The 21,790-nt window shown below is 45.5% G+C and overlaps 1 protein-coding gene across 4 annotated transcripts in view; it reads left to right on the top strand.

Annotated features, from left to right (window-relative positions):
* LOC106854437 (C-C chemokine receptor type 8-like) overlaps positions 1-21,790 on the top strand; it is a 40,662-nt gene that overhangs the window by 8,841 nt on the left and 10,031 nt on the right. For 3 of the 4 annotated variants that reach the window (XM_088165275.1, XM_014878364.2, XM_088165264.1), the window contains exon 2: positions 4,913-5,002. The gene's annotated coding sequence lies outside the window, so the exon portion shown is untranslated. Of the gene's footprint in view, positions 1-4,912; positions 5,003-10,818; positions 12,710-21,790 lie in introns of those variants that run through there. The other variant, XR_015803868.1, reaches the window with a different exon arrangement.

Genomic DNA, 21,790 nt, shown 5'->3' with positions numbered 1-21,790 from the left:
AGACACACTGCCTTTGGAGGACAGGAGAGCTATGTCTACACCAGGAAAGCATGTCAGGGAGCATTTCTGGCTGCCAGAATTCAATGCCATCCGTGGGGGTAGGTGGTTCAGGTCAGCCAGAACATGACACAGGCAGCACAGGGCAGGGACCATCTATCCAGTGGGTCATGATCAGCGAGTTTTGGAGGCAGGGAGTGTGTATGACTCAATACTGTGACAGCAAGTGGCCCTGGAACATTTACCACCAGAGTCACAGTTCTAACTGGAAAGATGTTTGTGGCCCTCAGTTTGTACAATGCTGCAGTTTTCAGACATGCAGGGTAAGTCCTTGTAAGGTAAGTCATTCTCTCTGGTTTTATATGGTAGTACAGACAACACTTAAGCAATAAGTAGTTTAGATTGAGGTCCTTACCATTGTATCCTGTTTCAGCTCAGGCTGGGGTATGCTGCTCCTTAGCAGCTGTCCTAAGGGAGCAGAGAAGCCTCTTTGTGAAAAATCAGGGTTCTCCAGGGATGAGAGGACAGCACTAACCAGTGTCTTCACCACTTATTCTCTCCTTTCATGCTGACCATTCAGTGACAGCAAGCCTCCGGGAAGGTCTGCCCACAGGCCAGGAGCTACACAGCCAGGAAGGCTGCTCCTGGGCTGCTCCTGATCTCTGCCACAATTGCTGCTGGCCCCTGACACAGGAACCTTCTCACAAAGGTCTCAGTCCTGATCACTGCCTGGGAAGTATTCTGACCTGCACATGTCCTGCCCCTCATCACATGATGCTGTTCTGCTCTTCATACCCCTGCTGCAGGGTAGGCAGTGGTTAGAGAGCAGGTATCTGCTGGGCAGCTTTGCTCACCATCCTGCTTGCTGTCAGGAGCTGAGCAATACTTCCAAGGCAGAAAGCATAATTTTGCAAAGGTGTTTTGAGATTATGGCAGATAAGAGTTAAGTGCCAAAATAAAAAAGTGTACCAACACATATTTTCTTCACAATGAGGATGATAGGAGATGGTAAATAGTTTCTGCAGTCCAAACAGTCTATTTTTCTCCATCTTCCCCAAGGATACTAATGCTGAGTGTGCAGCCACTTGATTCCTGCTGGTAGATAGCTGTGATTGGAAGCCCTGCTAGTAACTGTTGCTATTTCCATCTCCAGATTTTCATATGCCTTGGCATCGTACCCACCTGACTCAAAAGGCTGTCTTCCGCTTTGGGAGGAGACAGAGGAATGCTTGGTTACATGGGGACACGTGTCCTCTCTCTGATTTTGTGTCCAGCATTTCCAGAGAATGTAGGAAAATGCTTCTGTGAGATAGCTTGTTCCTGGTTGATTTTTAATGCTGCAAAGGTAGCTCCTGGATAATGCCACATTTCACAATACAAGTTCATTCATAATATGCCATCTTAACTGGTGCAGGCTCCATGGAATTGCAGATGGAGGCTCCAGTTTACAAAGCATCAGGCCTTGTGGATGGTTTATCAGGATTATATGCTCTGATATTATGTTTCTACCAGCTGAGAAGCCCTCTATCAGGTCAGTAATGGTAAGGAGAACCATTCAGGAACCTAAGGCATTTAGATATTTTCCTTTTTACCTCAAAACTCCTTAAATCAAAACCGGTATCTTTGTTCTACTGTATTTTACCTTCCCTTCTTCAACTCTACAAGTAAGAAAAGCTGTGTATGGATTTTCAGTTAAGATATATGCAAAGGAAATAAAAAATTATGTGATTGAATCAACAGGTGAAAAATGTGTCAGTGTCACACAAGAAATACAAATCATGCAACTGTTTTTGATGTATATATAATGGTACAAGTGAGAGCAGCAGTTGGTTGAAAGATGGAAATTACCTTAATTTCAGTTGTCGGAACAAATAGGAACAGAGGAAAGACACATCATAGAGTTTAACGTCATTCCTGCTCTTCTGAAGGGCACTCAACATTCATTTCACTCTTGTCCAGAAAAATGCTTCTCCAGAAGCCTTCATTTTCTAGCAGGTCTATGCTTTGTCTTGGAGCATCATATTAAAAAAGGATTCTAATACAGAAATGGGAAACAATACTACTAGTGACCTCCAGTTCAATTTTCTTTTTCTCTGAAAATTCAGTTCAACTTCTGTCAGCTGAAGGTACATACTGTTCACCAATTTATTTCATTTTCAAACTGAGCATTTGAAAGAGGAGCTGGGAGGAGTTGTCTGCTCACTTTGCAGTCAGTGGAGGGAGAGAGCCACTGGCAGGAGCCACATCAGCCCCCACTCTGTGCTCTACCACTCTCCTTCCCAGGCAGAAGCAGCTGAGACATCCCCCTTTAAGAAGGTTCCTGACACTTACACAGACAAGCTGAGGTTAATCTCAATTGGAAAAGTCAAGGGGAGTACAGTAGAGAGAAGCCCCCTACCATAAGTCATGCACTGATGGCATTTTTTTATTCACTTTATTCAAAAAGCCTCTGGGCTTCACAGCTTGTTCTCCAAGTTCTTCACAGCTCGTTTTTTTCTTAGGAAAAAGAATTAGAAGTTTTTGCAGGCTGGTTTATATAGGCAACAAACGTTGACACATAAAATAAATTTCTGTTCCCCTAAACTAAATTTATCTGGTAGCTGCTTCCTTAGCCAGTCTCCTGTTCCAGATTGAGATAGGAAGAAAAAATCCCAAATGTGACCTTTTCTGGCAGGAAGAGGCTTTAGTTTTTCAAACAGGTTTATGGAGCAATCATTAAATTTAAGGAAATTAAAACACAATAAAGAACATTTCTCCTCTTCTCCTTCTCTAAATATGACTAGTGTCTGTCTTGGAGCACAGCCTTGGAGTTACACAGAGGAGATGGACAGGAAAGTCCTAGAAGTCATGACTGGCAGGTCCAAAGCACAAGTGTACTCTGGACAGTGTGATCTGTGCTGGTGGATGAACTTTTTGTCTGCCTTAGAGGAAATTTGCACGTGGTAACTCTTCCAGGACCTGGATAAAGCAAAAGGTCAAGGTAAAGTGAAAAGTCAGTTGGAATTCCCTTGTCCAATTCAGTTTCACAGAGCCTCAAAAAGCCCAGCTCATCAAGGAATCTCCTACCCTATTTTTAAAGGAAAACCTTCTGTTGAGTTGGGATCATTTTCTGAGACCAAGGCTTCCATTTGTGCCCCATGGGTTTCACAAGGCAGGTACAACACTCACAGTCAGCCCAGAACCTTGGTGGCCTCCTGTTCCTCCTGAGCTCTGCCTCTCAGTCCTGGCCATCAGCGCTGTGATAAGCACAATCTGAATGTTTCAGCCAATGGTATTTCAGCCCAAACCTTTGAAAGGAACAGCTGTACTCACAGGGGTAGCCAAAGGAAGGGATTTTTTTTCTCTGAAAAGCCTATTGAGAGGAAAGCATGCATTGACTCTGTCTGCCAGGAGATGGATTTCACCTGGTGGCACAGGTGAAAGGGAAGCAGAAACATCCCAAATTAAGAGCCTGGAACCATCCTGAAACACACATCTGAGTTCAAATTTCCATACTAAGTTTGCAGCCCATGGCTTGGACAGGAGCATCCTTTTTGCTGGGTTAAGAACTGGCTGGATGGCCAGGCCTTGAGAGTCATGGTGAATGGTGCCACATTCAGTCACTAGTGGTGTCCCCCAAGGATCTGTGTTGGACCCAGTCCTGTTCAATATCTTTATTGATAATCTGGATGAGGGGATTCAATCTACCATTAGCATATTTGCAGTTTTATTGTGCTAAGGCTGGTCAGAAAGGATGTGCTGGGCAGCAGCTGTCCAACAGAGCAGAGGCAGGAACAACCTCAGCCAAAGAGGTTTGTGTGGAAGTGGAGGTAGTTGGTGTCCTGCCTGTGGTTTCCTGCAACAGGCTTTGTGCCAGCAAAATTGCAGCATTGGGTGTTCTCTATTCTCCCCTAGGGCAAGGAGAAATCCAGCCCCTTAATTTGGCGGGATGGTGCAAAGGAGTGCATTGCTCCTTTCTTGCAGTCAGGCAGGGTTTGGCCATGGTTTTCCTGGTAGTTCATGCAGGGATGGGATGAGTAAGCAATTCTGCAAGATGATAAGAAGTAGTCTTTTTGGTAATAATTAGCTGTGATGAAACAGAAAACAGGAGCTTTCTGGGATTTTTTGGGTGGAGAAATAGTCAATTTGTTTCTACAGTGTTTAATGAGAGTGGGAGTTTAAATGTCTTTCTTGCAAGCAAAGAGCTTGCACTGATCTCTGTGTCTGACATGTAATTCTGATTTTTCTTAATAGCAGCCCACTTCTCTTTGCCAGGCAGCAGTGATGTGGCATACCACTCTCCTATCTGCTCCATAGAGAACATAAATGCTCCATTATTTGGCCATGAAAAAGAGCATCACTTTGTTTCTTAGTAGTTGAGTTTCCTGGCAGTCGAAACCAAGCAAAACCACTTCTTATTTTTCTTGCTAAAGCAGAAGATATCTGTAGGTTTCTGCTGCCAACAAAATGTTGACCCCTCCCTGTCTTGGTGTGCAGATGTACACATATCCTCCTGATGATATACTGGAAGATGGGGCTGTCCTTGAGAGATCTCACCAGCCACTTCACTGTATTTAAATAGCAATCTTAGAGCTGAATAAGGAGTCTGCTAAGTAACGTGTAAAGCAGCTGACTCTATTCCCTCACGGGTTCTTATAGGCAAAAAACAAAGACGATTATTAAGACAAAAGAGCACATCACAACGTTGGGAGAAATAACCTTATGTCTTTCTCTAAAGCTTAGCAAAATTCAAGCCTCCACATAAAGTTCATTTTTATGGCTCAGAGACAACACGAAGAATAGGCTTGTATTTTTCTACAAAATTCCATTCTACTGGTGTATTTAAGCTATATCACCCTTTCTTTTTTTTTCTTTTTTTTTCCCCCCAAGAGGATTATAACCCATATGTCTAAAGAATTTGTGTACCACATTTCAGGTGGGATTTCCAGTGTTCCTTCTGGGCCCATTGCCACAGGAATGATGCTGAAACAGATGGAAACTGTGCTGACAGCCATTGATGTGACTGGTATGTACAAGGGGGTGCTGCCCTGTTCCTGAGGCTCCTGACTGCAGGTCTGGGATGTGGCCTGGGGAGAGATGATGTCAGGAAGCCTCAGCATCTGTGTGTGCAGGCAGAGGGAGGTGTGTTTTCTGGAGAGATGGATGAGTAGTGTCACTGGAAGGAGCTCAGCTTTGTCACAGTCTTTCCTTGTCCCTGGCAGTGCAGGCACAATCTGTTTTTATTGACTCTTAAATGGGCTCACTCATATCAGAACATTCCCACTTATGAAGCCATTCTGATGATGAAGTCCCAGAGACTTTCAAGGCTTTAGCCAAAGGGAAAGAGAAAGAGAGGAAATCCTACCCATTGAGCCATGTTTGCACAAAGTGAAAGGCTGGGTGTAGTGTAAGGAAGCAAACATGGAATCAGAGAATGATAAGGGGTTGGAAGGGACCTTAAAGATCATCTAGTCCCAACCCTCCTGCCTCAGGCAGGGACATCTCCCACTAGACCAGGTTGCTCAATGCCCCATCCAACCTGTCTTTGAACACTGTCAGGGTTGAGGCATCCACAACCTTCCTGGGCAACCTGTGCCAGTGTCTCACCCCTCTTAGAGTAAAAAATTTCTTCCTAATATCTGATTTAAATTTCCCCTCTTTCAGTTTGTCCCCCTTACTCCCCATCCTATCACTGCAGTTCCTGATGAAGAGTCCCTCTTGGGCTTCCCTGTAGGCCCCCTCCAGATACTGGAAGGTTGCCATGAGGTCTCCACAAAACCTTCTCTTCTCCAGGCTGAACAACCCCAATGCTCTCAGCCTGCCTTCATAGGGGAGGTGCTCCAGTCCCCTTATCAATTTTGTGGCCTCATCTGAACTTGCTCCAACACTTCCATGTCCTTGTTTTGTCAAGACACCAGAACTACTCAGCACTCCAGGTGGGGCCTCACAAGAGCAGAGGAAAGGGACAGAATCACCTTTCTTGACCTACTGGCCATGCTTCTTTTGATGCAGCCCAGGATTCGTTTGGCTTTCTGGGCTGGGAGTACACACTATTGGCTCATGCTGAGTTTTTCATCAACCATCACATAACTGTATATGTCACTGGTGTCTTCTCAGCACTTTCTAACCAGTTTTGTTTTCCTTTCCCTTCATCACATCCGTTATACTTTGCAGAATATCAGAGAGCTTGAGTTTGTCTTATTCACCCCTCTTGTACTCACTGGTATCAGCTACTCCCTATCCTGATCCTGGATGGCTCCTTGGCACCCAGACCCAGCTGGGTAGCATCCTGTGCACCTCCACCACTCCCAGTTAACTGCCCTGGCCAGGCTGGGAGCCCTTGCATGCTCCCCACAATGTGGAACTCAGCTGAGGCAGCCTTTTCATGTGCATGCCAAACAAAGCAAGACTGAAGAACCAAGGGCTGTAGCCAGGTCAATATATGAAGCACCTCTGTATCTCCCTCTCCACTGGCTGTATGATGATCCCTCCTCTGCTGGTGTGAATTGCTACCTGCTCTCTTTAATGGACATGCTGCAACTCTCATGAAGACTAAAACCTGATTTACGAGCAGCCTCCTGTGTCCAGAGGGACAGTATGCCTCAATATGAGGCAAGTCACAGTATGGCATTTGCCTATCATCAGGACAAATTTGTTGGCTGCTCTGTTGTCCCTGATTTTTCTCAGAGTGGCAGCTGCTCTGTGTTCTGACAGAGGTTTGGATGAGGCAGTCTCTGGCACAGATCTCCTGACACTGCAGACCTGAAGCGCTGCCATTGTCATGGAGATACAGGAATCTGAGCACACCTCGCTGCTGTTCTGCTGCCCCCTCTGCTGCCACCCATCTGAATTACTTGGCTCCCAAAATTGCCACTCTGCGTTGCAGCCTGTGAAGAGGGTGATGCTAGAAAACCAGATGATACCATAAAGGAAGACAAAAGAAACCACTCTGCTCACCACTGACCACTCATTTCCTGTGAGTTTTGGAGAAGATTGCATTTATATAGTATGTATATGTTCTCTTTGCCCCTGGTGGCCATCAACTTCTAGAGAGAACCAAAGGCTGGGGCTCTTCTTTGGGTTAAATTTGGAGTCAGAGAAAAGAAGTGCAGGATGCAGGGTGGTAAGGACCACAAATGCTTTAAAAAAGCCCCAAAAGAGAGAAGCAAGAGAGAAGCAAAAGATTGCAAGGGAGAATGGCCTGAAGCTTTATTGGGTTGATAACCTGATGGCATCTCAAATGGTGGTCGGGAAGTAGCTCAATGAGGGAGTGGCTCAGTCAGACTTTGGGAAAATAGAACTGACTGGGGAAAACAAAGCTTTTCATAATTAAAATTATGTTTTCTACAGAAGACAGAGTTGGAGGAATTTCCTTGTGCAAGGACATTTCCAGAACACAGCCAGTTTCCCAACACTCTTTGTCTGATGAGTCAAAGCAAAATAAATCATGTTTGATAAACAACCCAAAAACATAGTACATTCAGAGCACTGTTTACGTTAACAATGAGGCAATTAATAGCTTGCACCAGAAACAATTGACCACAATATTCCTGTCCTGTTTTAGTCACTACTTCCCCGGACCCCAGCACTTCCTCCTGGTGTGCCATGCCTGCTCACAGGCTAGAGGCACAGCCCAGGCGTGGTGCATCTCTTCAAGTATCTTCCCCTAGTTCCCCCAGAACAACTGCAGCAGCAAGGACTTCTCGAGCTGGTCCTGCAGTGACTGCAGTTCAGATAGCCCTGGACTGCATTTGGTCTGTGCCACCAGGTGAAATCCATCTCCTGGCAGACAGAGTCAGAGCATGCTTTTCTCTCAACAGACTTTTCAGAGAAATCCTTTCATTTGCTACCCCTGTGAGTACAGCTGTTCCTTTCAAAGGTTTGGGCTGAAATACCATTGGCTGAAACATTCAGTCTGAGCCCAGAAATTCTTAAGATCTTGTTAGACCTGGCTTGGTCTCACACTCCCACATCTTTTTCTCTAGCATTTTGCTCATTTGTTTATATTGAAGATTCGCTGTTGTTGCAAGAGGCATCTCAAAGTGCTTTACCGCTTTGCAGAAGACATCTGCACAATCCCATCTGCCACGCTGTGTTGCTTGCACGCACATATTTCACCAGAGTATGAGCAAGTAGGTGCAAGCAGGTGGCCAGCAGCAGCAAGTTCACCCAGATAAGGGGCTCTTTAGCAGAAAGTCAGCTGTAGCCCACATTCCCCAGCAGGGGGTAACATCATGGGCTCTGTGTGTCAAGCATTGGTGAACCAAGACAAAATCTTAATATTCCAGCTCCTGAGCCATTTCATAACATCTCCAGCCATCTGTCCTTTGGCAATATCTTGTGATACGTGCAGTGAAGGTAAACAGTACTTTATGCAACAAGGGCTGGCATGCTCTTCTCAAAACTGTTCCCCAGCTCCTAGATTGATTGCACTATGCTTATGCTGAGATTGCTCCAGTCACTCAGGCCACCTGCCCTGTTCAGTTCACGTGGCAGAGGCATATTCTTCTTCTTTACTGATATTATGCTCAAACCACGTTAAACAACTACTGTTGTGTCTTTCAAGGAAAACCAAGTTTGTAACCTGGAAATTGTGGCCAGATCCTTCCCACAAATTAAAGGGCAGAAAACCGAAAGGCAAGGAGCTGAAAGCAGTAATGCAATTACGACCTGTTAGCACGACTCTCCAGGTCTGCATAAAGGTGAAATAATCTAGAAAAATGGTCTCCTTGGACCCTTTCCCTTTTCAAATTATTCCTTGCTTAAAACAGGCTTTAAATACATTTGTGGATGATAAGGAAATTCAGGCTAGTTAATCATGGTTGACACGAAGAATCCACTCAGGACAGAGAATTAACAAACCCGTTTCTTCAAAACTGGGATGTGATCCCACCTATCCCCTCTCAGTCCAAAGAAGCAGGCCCATGGTGTCTCAGTGCCAGAGAGCACAAGGCTTCCAAGTTCCCCTGCAAAGGCTTTAAGACTCAGAGACAAATCTCTTGAATTTCACTGTGTATTTCAGCCCTCACCCAAGTGACCAGGGCTATTTTTGTACATGCCAGTACCTCTTCTCCAGCAGCTGAGCTGAGATGCAAAGAGCAAACCTTCAGCCCTGATCTTCCAGCAGGCACTTGTGGGGCTGTGCAGTGCAGTGTAATCAAGCATGCATTTGGAAAGCCACCTGCTGTGCCTACTGAGGCTGCTTCTTCACTGGGCAAGAGGCAGCCGAACACAAAGGATGTGGGCAATGCAAAGCACTTGGTCCTGGAGCTCTGCAGCAGCCTGTCTGTCTTGGAAGGAGAAGCCAAAACCTTGTGTAGTCATGACTGTGTGAAATGCAGCAAGCAGACTTTGTGAACTGCTCCTGAGTTTCATGTCAGTTCTTGTGTAACTCTGTCCTAACTGGGGTCGGGACCCTGCATCACCAAACTCCCTGTTCATCTCTGAAAGCCAAACCCAAACCCAAATTGAAATGTGCTTTCCTATCTCAACCAAAATTGAAACCTGCATTATTTCAGAGTAACGTCTGTGTTTTGTTCCTTTTTGTCACAAACTACCTCTTCTTTTTCTGAAACAAAATGCAATTCTCCCTTACTTTGGAATTTCCCACACCACCAAAAAGGCCAACTTCTGCTGAGCCCTATGCAAGATGCTACAACCAATGGTGTATAAAATTGTCAGTAGCACTCTGTGGTTGATATGAGCAAAGTGAGGTTTGCAGAAAGAGGTTTTTAAAGACCAGACATGACACAAAAAGAAGAACCGAGATGCTTGGAGAGCTTGTCAGCTGGTAGAGGAGCTTCAGCGAGTCCTTCCCTTTCAGATTTTCTTCTATGATTGAGATATCAAGTATCTCAGCTTCATCTACCCCATTGTTGCTTTTCCCACCAGTGTCTCTTGTTCCAGTAAAAGATACAAACTGTTGCTGCAGGTAAAGTCTGGCTGACTTAGATATTAGGAAGAAATTCTTCACTATGGGGATGTTGAGGCGCTGAAACAGGTTGTCCACAGAAGCTGTGGTGCCCCATCCCTGGTAGTGTTCAAGGCCAGGCTGGATGAGGCTATGTTGGTCTACTGGGAGGTGTCCCTGACCATGGCAGGGGAGTTGGAACTAGATTGTCTTTTCATCTCAAACCATGCTATGATTCTGTGACTTTAGGTATAACATAGTTCCCTAGAGTACATGCACGATGTAGGAGGCACCCTAAAATCCAGAATGATTATTGTGATGTTAGCTTTGGTAGCCATCCTGCTTGGCAGCACCTCATCCTGTTCATGTCCTTCAGCAGCAGCACTGTGCTTCTCTATCCAGGTTAAGGGTACGCATCTAAGTTCGACTGCATAATTATAGATATTATTGGGTTTTTTAGATCTGTAAGAAAAGTTGTAGAAATTTGTCTGGTTTTTGCATTAGGACCAGCAGATTTGGCACGAGCTCCAGGCTTATTGTTCCTGCAGTGACTGCAGAGGGAAGCAAGGTATGGGCTGCATGCATTGGCCGTGGTTAGCTATAGGTGGCACATTTGAACAGGGTAACCCCTGCCTTCCCTCAGCAGCCAGAGAGATCCTCGGTAAGGGACCTGACATACATAGCTCTCCTGCAGAGGAGGGATTAGATGAACATCTGCTCTTCAGCAGCAAATGTACCCACACCTACATCAGCTGATGATAAGCAGAGCTGCTGGGAAGCCAGATTTGATGAGGTCTTGCATGTGGCTGCAGGTGACTTTAGGCCCCTCAGGCTGTTTGCAGGGCACTGGGCTGCTCGTGGTGTGCTGTCCATCAATGCTGTCAGGACAAGATCTTTCTTTTGTCTCCCTCTCCACTCTCCTCCTCCCTCAGTCATCTCGATGAGCCTCTGCAGGACTTCATCTCCCATCTAGTCTGGAACTCCATCACAGCAGCCTGGAGCTGGCTGTCTTACTGCTGCCTCACCTTCTCCCTCCCTGCTGCCTTCAAGACACCTGTCTGGGATGTTTCTGGGACCTGTGGTTTTCCCCAGGTGGCCAAGTCTCTTCTGGAAAGCACATGAGTGGCTCTAAGCACTGCATGCATATGCATGGGTGATTTATAGTTCAGTTTCTGAAGCCAGACTAAAACCTCGGCAGCAATAGTGTATTTTCAGATACACTGGAAATGAAAATATTTGAGGTTTACTCTAGTGAAAAAGTAAGAAAAACACCCAGCTGTTTGGGACAAAACATTTAATGGGGGGAGGCAGAAGGGCATTCTAATTACCCAGTGGTTTTCTTGTTTCTCAAAGTGCAAGCAACATTTTCAAGAAAAACCACAAGAGCAGAACATGAAGAAGAGCAAGCCTTGCATTTAAAAGATGAAGTCTTGGATGTCAACTTTTCACAGCATTTTCCCTTTTTTTTTTTTTTTAATTATTTTTTATTTTCCAGCTGAAGCTGTTTCCCAAATGCTCCCCACTTCCCAAAGGCTGCTGGAAGTGACTCAGACGTGCACAGGGCTGACAGGGCACAGCTGTGACTGGGCAGTGGCAGATGCCTCTGACTCAGACTGGGCACTGCCCCATCACCTCTGCCTGCCCAGCCTGGACTGGCACCTCTCCAGGGCAGGGCCATTTCTTAGAGCAGGTGAAAACCAGCCTGGCCCCATGGAAGGTGCAAGGTACTCTTGCTCCAGCATTCAGGCCAGGCATCCTTGAGCCTCACTGTCCTGGTCCTCAGCTTGCCCCTGGGCAAGAAGAATGACAAATTGTTTCTAGAAGCTTCACAGTGTTTCCAGTGAGAAGGAGACTGGTATGAGAGGCACCATACGCCCAAGTCTGGTGGGCAAAAATGCTGTGTTTTTGCTTGAATTTTAAATAAGGATATAGCATGTTTTTTCATCACAGCTCCCCCACCAACAGCCACTTTCACACTTTCTGTGATAAAAATCCCATAATGTGATAACATGGTAAATAGGTTTCAATGTTCCCTTTCTCAAAGATCTCCTCATACTTTGTCCTGTCTTGGCTTCAACCTGGGTGTATCCACACTGCTGATTAACACTAAAATTCTTAAAATACTCCTAAAATCTTCTTATCATAAAAAAATAAATTATTTTTAAGACATTCTTTAAAATTATTAAACCTATTCTTAAATTATTCTCTAAAATGGTCTTAAACAGCTCCAGAAGGCAGGTGATAGAAGCATGCAGAAAAGAGCAGAAAGAAACAAAAGGACTGCAGTCATTAAGGCTTTTTCTACCACATGAGGAGAGTCCCTTGGCTTCACTGGTACTTCCAAGATAACAAGTGACCATACTACTGTCAAATGGAGTTCAACTGGAGGAGAAATGAGAAAAACTGATGAAATATTTTATGTGAACCTCTAGTTATCTCTAGTGGCAGATCTGAATTTGTAATGCGGACAAAACACTATTTAAAATTTGGGTATTTTTGTTTCAACCCTAGGATTTTATAAGCCTGTCCCTGGAGGTGTCTGAGTAACAGGATATAACTGTGTTCTTTTACTCTGAAAGAGCAATGTCTATCTTTTTTTTGATGATGGAAGAGGAAAAGTGACAAAATTTGCACCCTGGCTTATATATCCTTATCAGATGTAAAGGAAATTCAGAAATTTACATATGGGTGAAAAGATGGGGAAACAATGACTGTGTCACTTCACATGACAGATGTGACTGTTTCTGATTTTCCTGAAGTGCTCTACAGCTTAGCATGGAGATCTTCTGATACCTGGCAAATTAAATATGGGTAATTGTGGAAGTAGTTTTCCTGAGTGTAGATTGATTTATTTAATATCTCTCTACCTCAAATGGCAAAGGAACACTTTGAAGAAAATATGTTTGTTAAGGTTCTCGTTTATTTCCACTTCAGAGCTGAGGAAAGTATTGACCCTAGGAAGTCAGGGACCTCTCCTAGTAAAACCAGACTTCTCAATCCCAGTATAGCTGAGGCAGAGAGTGAGCAAGCTTGAAAAACTCCTTAAAATGGCATCAGGTTTACATCTCCTGCTACAAAGAACCAGCCAAAGATAAGGCAAAAAATAAAATTTCCTGAAGAAAACACCACCAAAACAGCTTCTGCAATACTCAAAGTCTCCAGGTGAGGTTTTAGCTGCTCCAGCTCTTGGGGGCCTTCACATTCCATTAGAGGAGAGTGGATGGAACATTATCTGTGAGAGACTGGTCTTGGTCAACCCTAGGGCAGGTTTTGTATCCCCTGGTGGGATGAAATATATGCTCACACCTCTGATGAAGCTGTGCAAAAGTCAGGGGGCACAGCTTAAGTAGATTTAAAGGAAAGTGAGTTTAAAACTAGTTCCTACCTCTGCCAGCAATGACCGAGCACCTGGAGGAAGGCATTTGAGCTGCTGGGAAAAGAAGTTATGAAGCTTTGTTTGGCCATACACAAAATTGATGATCATGAGCTGATCTAGCTAAAGCACTAGAAACCATGCAAATGAACTCTCAGTTAAATCTAGTTACATCTATTTATGTATTTCTGTACCATCTTTCTGCCTCCCATCAAAGCAAGCTAAATTAACATAAGCAACATTTATGTCAGCTTCAGTGTAATCTTTTGTGTGCAGGTTTCTCTAAAACCTGCTTTTAAACTGTCTTGAAGACAAGACACCATACTTATCTTTTTCAGAAACTTTGTCAAAGCATCACCACGTATTCCTGGAGCAGGGACTGGTGCATTTTTGTTTACTTCCTGCACTTCTACCACAGTTAGTATTAAATACCACTGGAGCACCACAGCCAGTGCTTTGTGCACTAACCCTACTGTGGTCAGTGGAACTGCACTTGTGGGACTAAATTTGGCCCTGTGGGTCACTGTCCTGCTGAGCTGCATTGGGAAAAATGAAAAATGCAAAGGGAGAAGAAATACACAAGGGTGAACTGGCGTTCTGCTGTGGTATTGGAGCCATCATAATGATTAAAAATATTTATTCTTGAAAAATTAAAACCAGGCAGGAAAATCTAGGCAGGGACAATCTGGACCTTCATGCATCTTCCTCTTCCCCGTGCTCCCCTGCAGTTTTAGCTCTGGCCCTCTTTTTCCCGCAAGTTGTTTTGCAACCTCTGCTCCTTGTTGCACTGTGTGCCACAGCATGACCAGCCCCATGATGACAATCATGGTCTAATGCAGGATGGTGAACAGTCAGGATATTTAAATAGGGTGAGTTTTAGAGTCAGGACCTCAGGCCAGATGCTGGTTCCCAAACTAGTTTTGTTGGCTCTCTGGAAAACTCTCCAAAACAAGAGTAATGCTAGAGCACAAGCTTTGCTGTAGCTGACCCAGGTTGTCCCATCTCTTCCTTCTTTAGTTAATTTGGACCACCAGGATCAGAGCCGGAACCCCCATATTCTGTTGTTTTTTGGGGCTGTGACTGGATCCTGTAAAGATTTCCCTAACTCATCTCTTCCTGAGACACCTCAGCTTAGTTTTTCACTTTTTTTTTGAGAAAATAGCATGTCATAAGAGTATCAAAAAATAACAATGCAGAATGAGCAGTTGAAAGTGAGGTACCAGGTGGGAAGACAGAGAACTTGGGCTAAGGTGAGTGAGGGGAGTTTGGTTGCTTACCGGATTGTCTGCACCCTTGGTTACCATGACCTGGCTCATGTTCCCTGTCCTCTGATGAGCAGGTCTGATTTTCACAGCACTTTGCCCATGTAGCTTTGGAGAGCTACAGGGCAGTGGGAGAAAGAATGGGTGTTTTGGTGGTTTTGCCCTGTTTTCTGGAAGGCATGTGAGGAGGAATTGACAAGAGCTGGTAGCTGAGCAGAGGCGTGTGGGAGTCCTGCCACCAGCTCTGCAGAGCCAAACAGCTGCACAGCTGCTGTGCCAAAAGTGGAGGCTGGGGCACACAACCAAACTGGCTTTGCACAAAGGGGAACCAACTAGGTGCTGGGGGCCCAGATCCTGCTCTCTGTTTATAGCAGGTAAAGTTAAGAGTTTGCTAGTTGCAGCAGGACAGTTCCATACCCAGCTGGCAATGCAGGCAACGGAGCTTGATTCCTTGGGTCAGTGTGGTGCAGCAGAAGAGGAAGTGGCACTGGAGCATCTGAGGGCACAAAGTAAAGAGATTGGCTCAAGTTTGGCAAGATGTTCATCCTCATTGCCTGCTGTCTGTTTCCTTCTCAGTGCTGCACTGACCATTCTGCCCTGTTCCTGGCTGCCTGTGGCCTCCCTAGATCTCCCCTCAGCACGCCACAGGCTTGCTCTCCATTGCTGAATCCGTGCTAGCAAAGGCAGACAAGCAGCTGCGTGCAGCAGTGAGGGGCTGGCACAGGAATGGCTGCACTCAGTGGACTGTCAGCCCGTGTTGTGGAGACGTCCTTTGCTGGAGGGCTGTGGGCAGCAGAGGCAGCACCGGGCTGCATTTAGCCATGGGCTGGTGAGCCTCAGAACAGCTGCCATACAGGTGTCTGTATCCCTCCTTTGGCTCTTCTCTGAGTGCCTTTATACCCCTTGAAATCCTCTGCTCGAGGCTGCCCCTGATAGGCTGTGGTGGGATCCAGCAGAGATGAAAGGACTACTCAGAGTAGATGGGACACAGGGAAAGAGGCTGTGCAAGTGCAGAAACCCCTAACATGTAGTTGTCTGAACTGAGGAACTCACACCGTGCTTCCTACTCCGGCATTGCTCCAACATGAAGCATTTTGCCCGTTTTAATCCTATACCATGAAATCTGTAGGCACTCTAGGACCACATTCACAATTAGAGACAGAGAAGCTGGGTAACAGCTGCAGCAGTCAGGGAGACAACAGCTTGCACATATTGAAACATACAGAAACACTCTTTCCAGAAAACTGGACTATATCCGACTATTTGCTTGGGGCGGGGGGGGGGGGGGGGGGAACCTAAATGCCCAAAGGCAGCCAGTGCTGTCCCCATGCCAGCTTCCAGCTCCATCTGGGCATCCCTACAGCCTCAGGAGCCAGCAACTGCTGAGCACACCGCAGCACTAATAGCTGCTCCCTCACGGGCTCCTGCTAAAGTGCACGCTGTCGGCTGAGGAGGAGGAGGAGGACGCTGAAGCAAAGCCAAGCTGAGAGGTAGGTAATGCTCAAAGGCATGGCAATTTGCTTTACCTATCAAGCACTGAAGAAAACTTTCCCAAACCCTGGCACTTTGCTACAAGGGGGCTGACCAGCGGTGGTATTTTATCTTTAGAACAGCTGGTTTTCTTTCTGATGCTCCTCTGTTGTTTTTTGGACTCTGGGAAGCCTAAATGCTGCTCCTGCAGCTGCCTTTTCACTGTCTTGGAAGAGGCTATGTTGCAAGTTGGTCACTCCTTCTTTCCTGGCAGATTCCTGTATTTTTGCACCCATGGCTCTGGATAACCTGGTGCATCTGTCAGCTCTGCAGCACCTTCTCACCTTTGGTAATCCAGTCCCTAGTGCGGAGGATGTGAAACACAAGCATGCTGGGGATGTTTTCAGCTCAGGTGCTGTGTGTTCACACTTCGGTGATGTCCAAAGGGCTGATCCTTTCTCTCCTGAGTAGTTCTCTGAAAACACTTCAAATGAAGTGTGTGTCTCTCACTACTAGCAGAGTTGGCTGCTTTTTATGACAGCAGGATTTTCTCTCTGCATGCAGCAATTCCCTACCCTCTGTTCTCACACGACAGGTAAGCCTCCTCGTGCAGTGCAATGTGCACTCAGTGTCCACGAAGGAGCCAGAGTGGATGTCAGGGCAGCAGTAGGAAGCATCTGCCTGCCCAGCTGCCTCTCCCCCACAGCCTGTGGCTCAGCCCTGCACCACACAGTGAGCCAGTCACTTTGCTGATGCTGCTGAAAACTTTTTGTTTCCTGGAAGATTGGATGCCCTTGTTTTTGAATAAGATCGATTTTCATCCATAGCAGAAAGACCTCCCTGCTGTGCCCCTTGGAATGCTTCAGGACAGCATAGCCACACTGAAGCTGGAGCTGTGCTAACTGGAGTTATGACTATTTTGCTAGACTAACCTCTCAGAATCCTTTCTAGGTTTCTCCATTATTTTTGTATTGGCTGTGTGAATTTTTATCCTGAAGAGTTTCTTGGAGAATCACCAAGCACCCTTGGGATCAGCAGGATGGAGGGTGCTGAATGCTTTTTCTGATACGTTGTATAACACCTGAAGGCTATTTGTATGATTTTGTTAGCCTCCAGCACCTTATGACAGACCATAGCCTAGGATTCTAGACATAAGATTAGCTAAAAAACAACTCTGTATTAAAGGCACGACTGGATGTCAGACTTGCAGATATTCCCAGGGCTGAGTTTTTAACATCCTCAGTGATTTAAAGATGCTATTTTTTCACAGGTTTCTAGAGAGTCTGGAGACAATTGTGTAATTTTCCTGTGCAGTCACTTCCTTCTTTTGTGCAGAGGTGTGTTTTAGACCAACCTAAACAGCAAGAGCATTAATGAAATCATGATGGGAGAACACTCATACTCTTGAATAGCATGTCTTACTGGGAAGTACATTAAGTGTTAACCTCTCTTGGTTTATGTGGTCAGCTGCTGTTTGATGTCTTATCACAAACTTATTCACATTTCAAAGAGAAAATAAAACCCCAAAATGTTGTGCACCTTTTTTTTTCTTTTTTTAATGATGTGATTTCACTTTGTTGCCTTGGACTGTGGATCTATTTTATTATAGTACAGAGAAGAACTTCTGTTTTAAATTTGCTTTTGATTTTCCGAGGTGAAATGAGCCATAGCAAGAAAAAATGAGGGTTGGTTTGTTCCATCTTCACACCCATTTTGCTGATAAAAGTCCTAAAGAGTCAAAAAGACAATCTTACTTTATCTCAGCTTATCTATCGTTGACAAAGTGAGGTGCAAAGATTTCCCAGTGCTGACTGCCCCCATGTACATGCTGGGCTTTCTTTTTTTAAAGGAAGTTGACACTGGGAAGAGTTTTCCAAGTTTGGAATCGCTTGCTTTGTACATATTTGATAGAATAAAGGTAAAGCAAGCAGACAGCATTTTGGATTAAGGAAACATATACATCCAAACCACTATATTTTTTTTTGTTTTGTTTTGAACATTATTTGAGATAATTCAAGAGCTTTCTTTTTGTTCAAAGAGTGCCTACAGCACTGTGACTCAACTCTTGACTTTGGGATTTCTCAGATGTTCTTTGTTCTGTCCAAGAAATATGGACACATTACCATTTTTCTTGTCTATAAATTAGGTCTGGTCTTGAGTTAGCTCCTGCTCAGAAAGACCCTCAAAATGATAATGAAACTTTTGATATTTTACTCTCCTGCCTACCAACTTACAAGGCAGGAAGTCTTGAATTATTGGTCCTTGGAATTATCTGAGCTTATCAGAAAAGAGTCAGCAAAAGAAAATATGTGCGTTATAAAAGGAAATAGAGGTTTTAACTATGCAGTGGAAAAGTTAATCTGCTTTATCCCACTCATTTGAAACCCACACCAGAAAAAAATAAAGCTGCGGTTTGATATCAAAAAGGAAACCTGACCCATATATCTGCATACCGGAAAGTGACTCGTCCTTCTCTTATTCAACCCAGCTTCTTGCTAGATTTTTTATTTTTTTGAACATTTTAGGCCTTATCTCTTATCTTCATGGAGCTGAGCATGTCCATCCCCAGCCCACAGGAAAGGAGGATAGTGTAGGTGGTGGGTATCTGTTTTACCCTGCCTAGCTTAAGGGATCTTCCTCACTGCTGTGGTGAGGAGAGGGTAAGAAGGTGAGTGCAAAAAGCAAACTCCTTTCAGTCAGTGCACGGCCAGCCAAAATCACATTTGCAGCCCAGGCTGCTGCTGGCAAACCTTGGCATGCCTCCCTGTAAGCAGCAGGGGCTTAATTTTTGCTTGTTCTCTCGAGCAGCACCGTGCGAGATCAGGAGAGAGTTTAAACGTGGTGAGCATTGATCCTTGCAGGTTTTGCACCTGCACTGCTGCCTTCAGCTCAAGACAAGGATGTCTGATGCACAGTAGAAGAGTCTGCCCTGCTTGCTCGTGGTGTGTCTGGACACTGAGTGCAAAGGCCTTCCCTCTCCCCAGCACACTCTGGCTCATGAATCCAGCACAGCAGCTGTGCTTGTTTTGCTTTTGTTTGCATCGGTGTGGATGGTGGACGTGCTTGGTGTGGATAGCAGGGTGGGTCTTTTCGTGTGGAAAATTATTTCCCGTGAGCCTGGTGCCACACCTTGCTAGAGACCTTTGCCCCTCGATGTCTTGGCCAGAAAAGTTTGAAATTCTCTCTCTGATATCAGTGAAAAGCCCACACAGGTTGAACATAGCACAGGAGTGTGTACATGTCTGCATTCCGCATTGTCAAACTCTTTTAGCCTTATGTTTATCATTGTGAGCTTGATCCTTACACTTCCAGCTTTTGCCAAAGACGTTCTGATGTCCTCATTGCCAGGCCCTTTGAGTCATTACTGCTCGTAGAGAGGGCTGAGCAAACCTTGAGGTTTTCAGCCCTTGGTATCTTGCACATTTCCTGCAAGAGGTGGCAGAAAAATGTGTTTCCTGAGATGAAGTAAGCAAAAAAGAATAGCTATGAAAATCAGACCAAAAGAACCTAAAAAAAAAGTAAGAAAAATAGTAAAGCTATTCATCAGCTTCCTGTTTACCAGAGACTCAGATAAAGATTTACCAGTGGTGTTGCCAAGCTCTCCTCACACCTCTGCTCATACTGCAGCAGGGTAGGTGTGTGTTACCCCAACAAAGCCTCTTTTTGTGCCCCTGAAAGGGCAGAGGCCTGAAGGAGACAGGACAGTGCCACACAGATGCCTGCTTTGAGATTTTAGCCACTGTGGTCAAGATGGCAAATGCCAGATGCCCAGATTTCAGTGCATGATGCTTTCGTGCTGAGAACAGCGTGCCAGTGGCAGGATGCAGGTTTGAATCCAGGGTCCCTGAGTCATCAACCCTGTTTTAAACTACACAGACTTCCCTATTTTAAGGGCATGATTTCATGTGTTTTACCTTTTTCCTTTAAAAATTGGATAATCATCAGGAGTTTTTTCCAGAGGAGGCTCTGGCAGCATAAATGGAGACAAACATGGGCCCTGGTACCCACATGAGGAGTTTCCCACCCTGAGGCCTCCTGGCTCCTCACAGCCCCTGGGCTGACATGGTCTGAGGCCAGTTGAGAGGCAGAAATGGTGCAGCTACTTGTGCTTTTCAGTGGTCTCTGACAGGCTCTGCCTGTCTCAGTGCTGGGATCAGAGCCATGCCTTGGCTGGGCTGGGCGTGGAGCAGCTGCAACTGGGTGCTACTGGTGCAGGGCCACCCAGCAGTGGTGGTGATGGTGGCAGTGGCCACCTTTGCTCTGAGCCAGTGTGGCCAGTGCCAAGGTGTGTTGGTGAGATCTGAGCAGCCAGACAGCACAGGGACCCTTGATAACCTGGTGGGGAGTCATCATCCTATGCCAGAGAAGGAATTATGTGCCAGTCAGTGCAATTACAGTTGCTTGAAAGCCCTAGAAGGAATAAGCAGGCTGCAGGGAAATAAAAACAGTAGGGGCTGATACTGATTTGCCAAGAGGCAGCTATGTCAAATCAGCCTCAATTACAGGCTCATGCTACATGGCAAAGCAGTGGTATCCCATACCTCAGAGCTAGCAAGCTTCCTGAGCACCTCAAACAGACTTTATGTGAGTGCACAAGTGCTCAGACAAATTCCTGAGTGGTTGCCACTGGACAGGAGAGCTGGACAGAAGGATCCTGCAGCCAGGACTGCACCCTGCCCTTGCACAAACCAGCATTTGCTGCAGTTTGCTGCTCTGGATGAAGCTCTGGTGCGTGATTTTGCTACTTTTACACGTACCATCATATTGGGAAGGGGCACAAATGTACTGGGGGACAGGATGACTGCTTAAATTGACCTTGACAGATGAAAAAGCCTGGCAGCAATGAGCTGTGGTGCATTAAGGACACGTCACCACTTCTCCCCAGGGGCAGGGTCAGCTGAGGCCACAAACACAGCATGGGGGAGGCAGCACTTCTGGGGAAACAGCACTTCTGGGGAAGGTAGCATTTTTGGAGAAAGCATCGGAGTGCTGAAATCCAGCACGAAAGAACTGTGAATCACCAGTGCTATGTGACTGCAGAAGGAAAGAGCAACCCCAGACAGGTGACTTTTCCAGTCTGCTTTGCCAGTTTGGGGCACTGCAATGCAAAAAATGACTAAGAAAAACTGGACACTTGCCAAAGAAGAACAGTAACTACAATTAACAGTTTAGAAAGCATTACTTCAGAGGAAAAAACATGAAATGTGAGCTGTTAAGATTGAAGGAAAACATTGTCTTACGATATTTTAAAATAGCTAGAAGTAATTGTTCTTCCATGGCTAAGGTAAATAACTGTCTCAAATTATAACAGGAGGGTTCTAGAGGAAGACAAATTTACTGGGAGTGAATCTGGAGAAGCACTTGGATATTTCATAAGGATAAGCTGGTGGAAAGCAGGGGCTGTAGGAGCAAGTGGAGCAACTGCATAGCAAGCGTAGCAGTGGGACACTGCCCCTGCCTTCAAGACAGGGGATGGACTCCATGATTGCCCAGTGTCCCACACAGCCCTGTCTTCCGTGATTTCCCTGTTCTAACTGATTCTTGCTCGCAGCCTTCTCTGCTCTCCACCCTCAGCCAAAGCACTGTCAGCTGCAAATCTGATAGGTGTCTGTGCACTGGTGAACCAAAGGTTTGGGACAGCAAAGGTTTAAAAACCTAAGTGCTCCAGGGTGAGAAAAAAAAGCATCAGGTAAAGGACAGATGGAGATTTTTGTTCTCAAAGACTTCACGTGCAGGAGATGTATTTGTTTACTCCTTTGTGTCCCACAATTACCCTGTTGTAACACTTGGGTGAGAAAA

The sequence above is a fragment of the Sturnus vulgaris genome, chromosome 1, assembly GCF_052056855.1.
Source record: "Sturnus vulgaris isolate bStuVul1 chromosome 1, bStuVul1.hap1, whole genome shotgun sequence".
In the NCBI taxonomy this organism is placed as follows: Eukaryota; Metazoa; Chordata; class Aves; order Passeriformes; family Sturnidae; genus Sturnus; species Sturnus vulgaris.
This window is presented reverse-complemented; position numbering and strand designations above follow the sequence as displayed.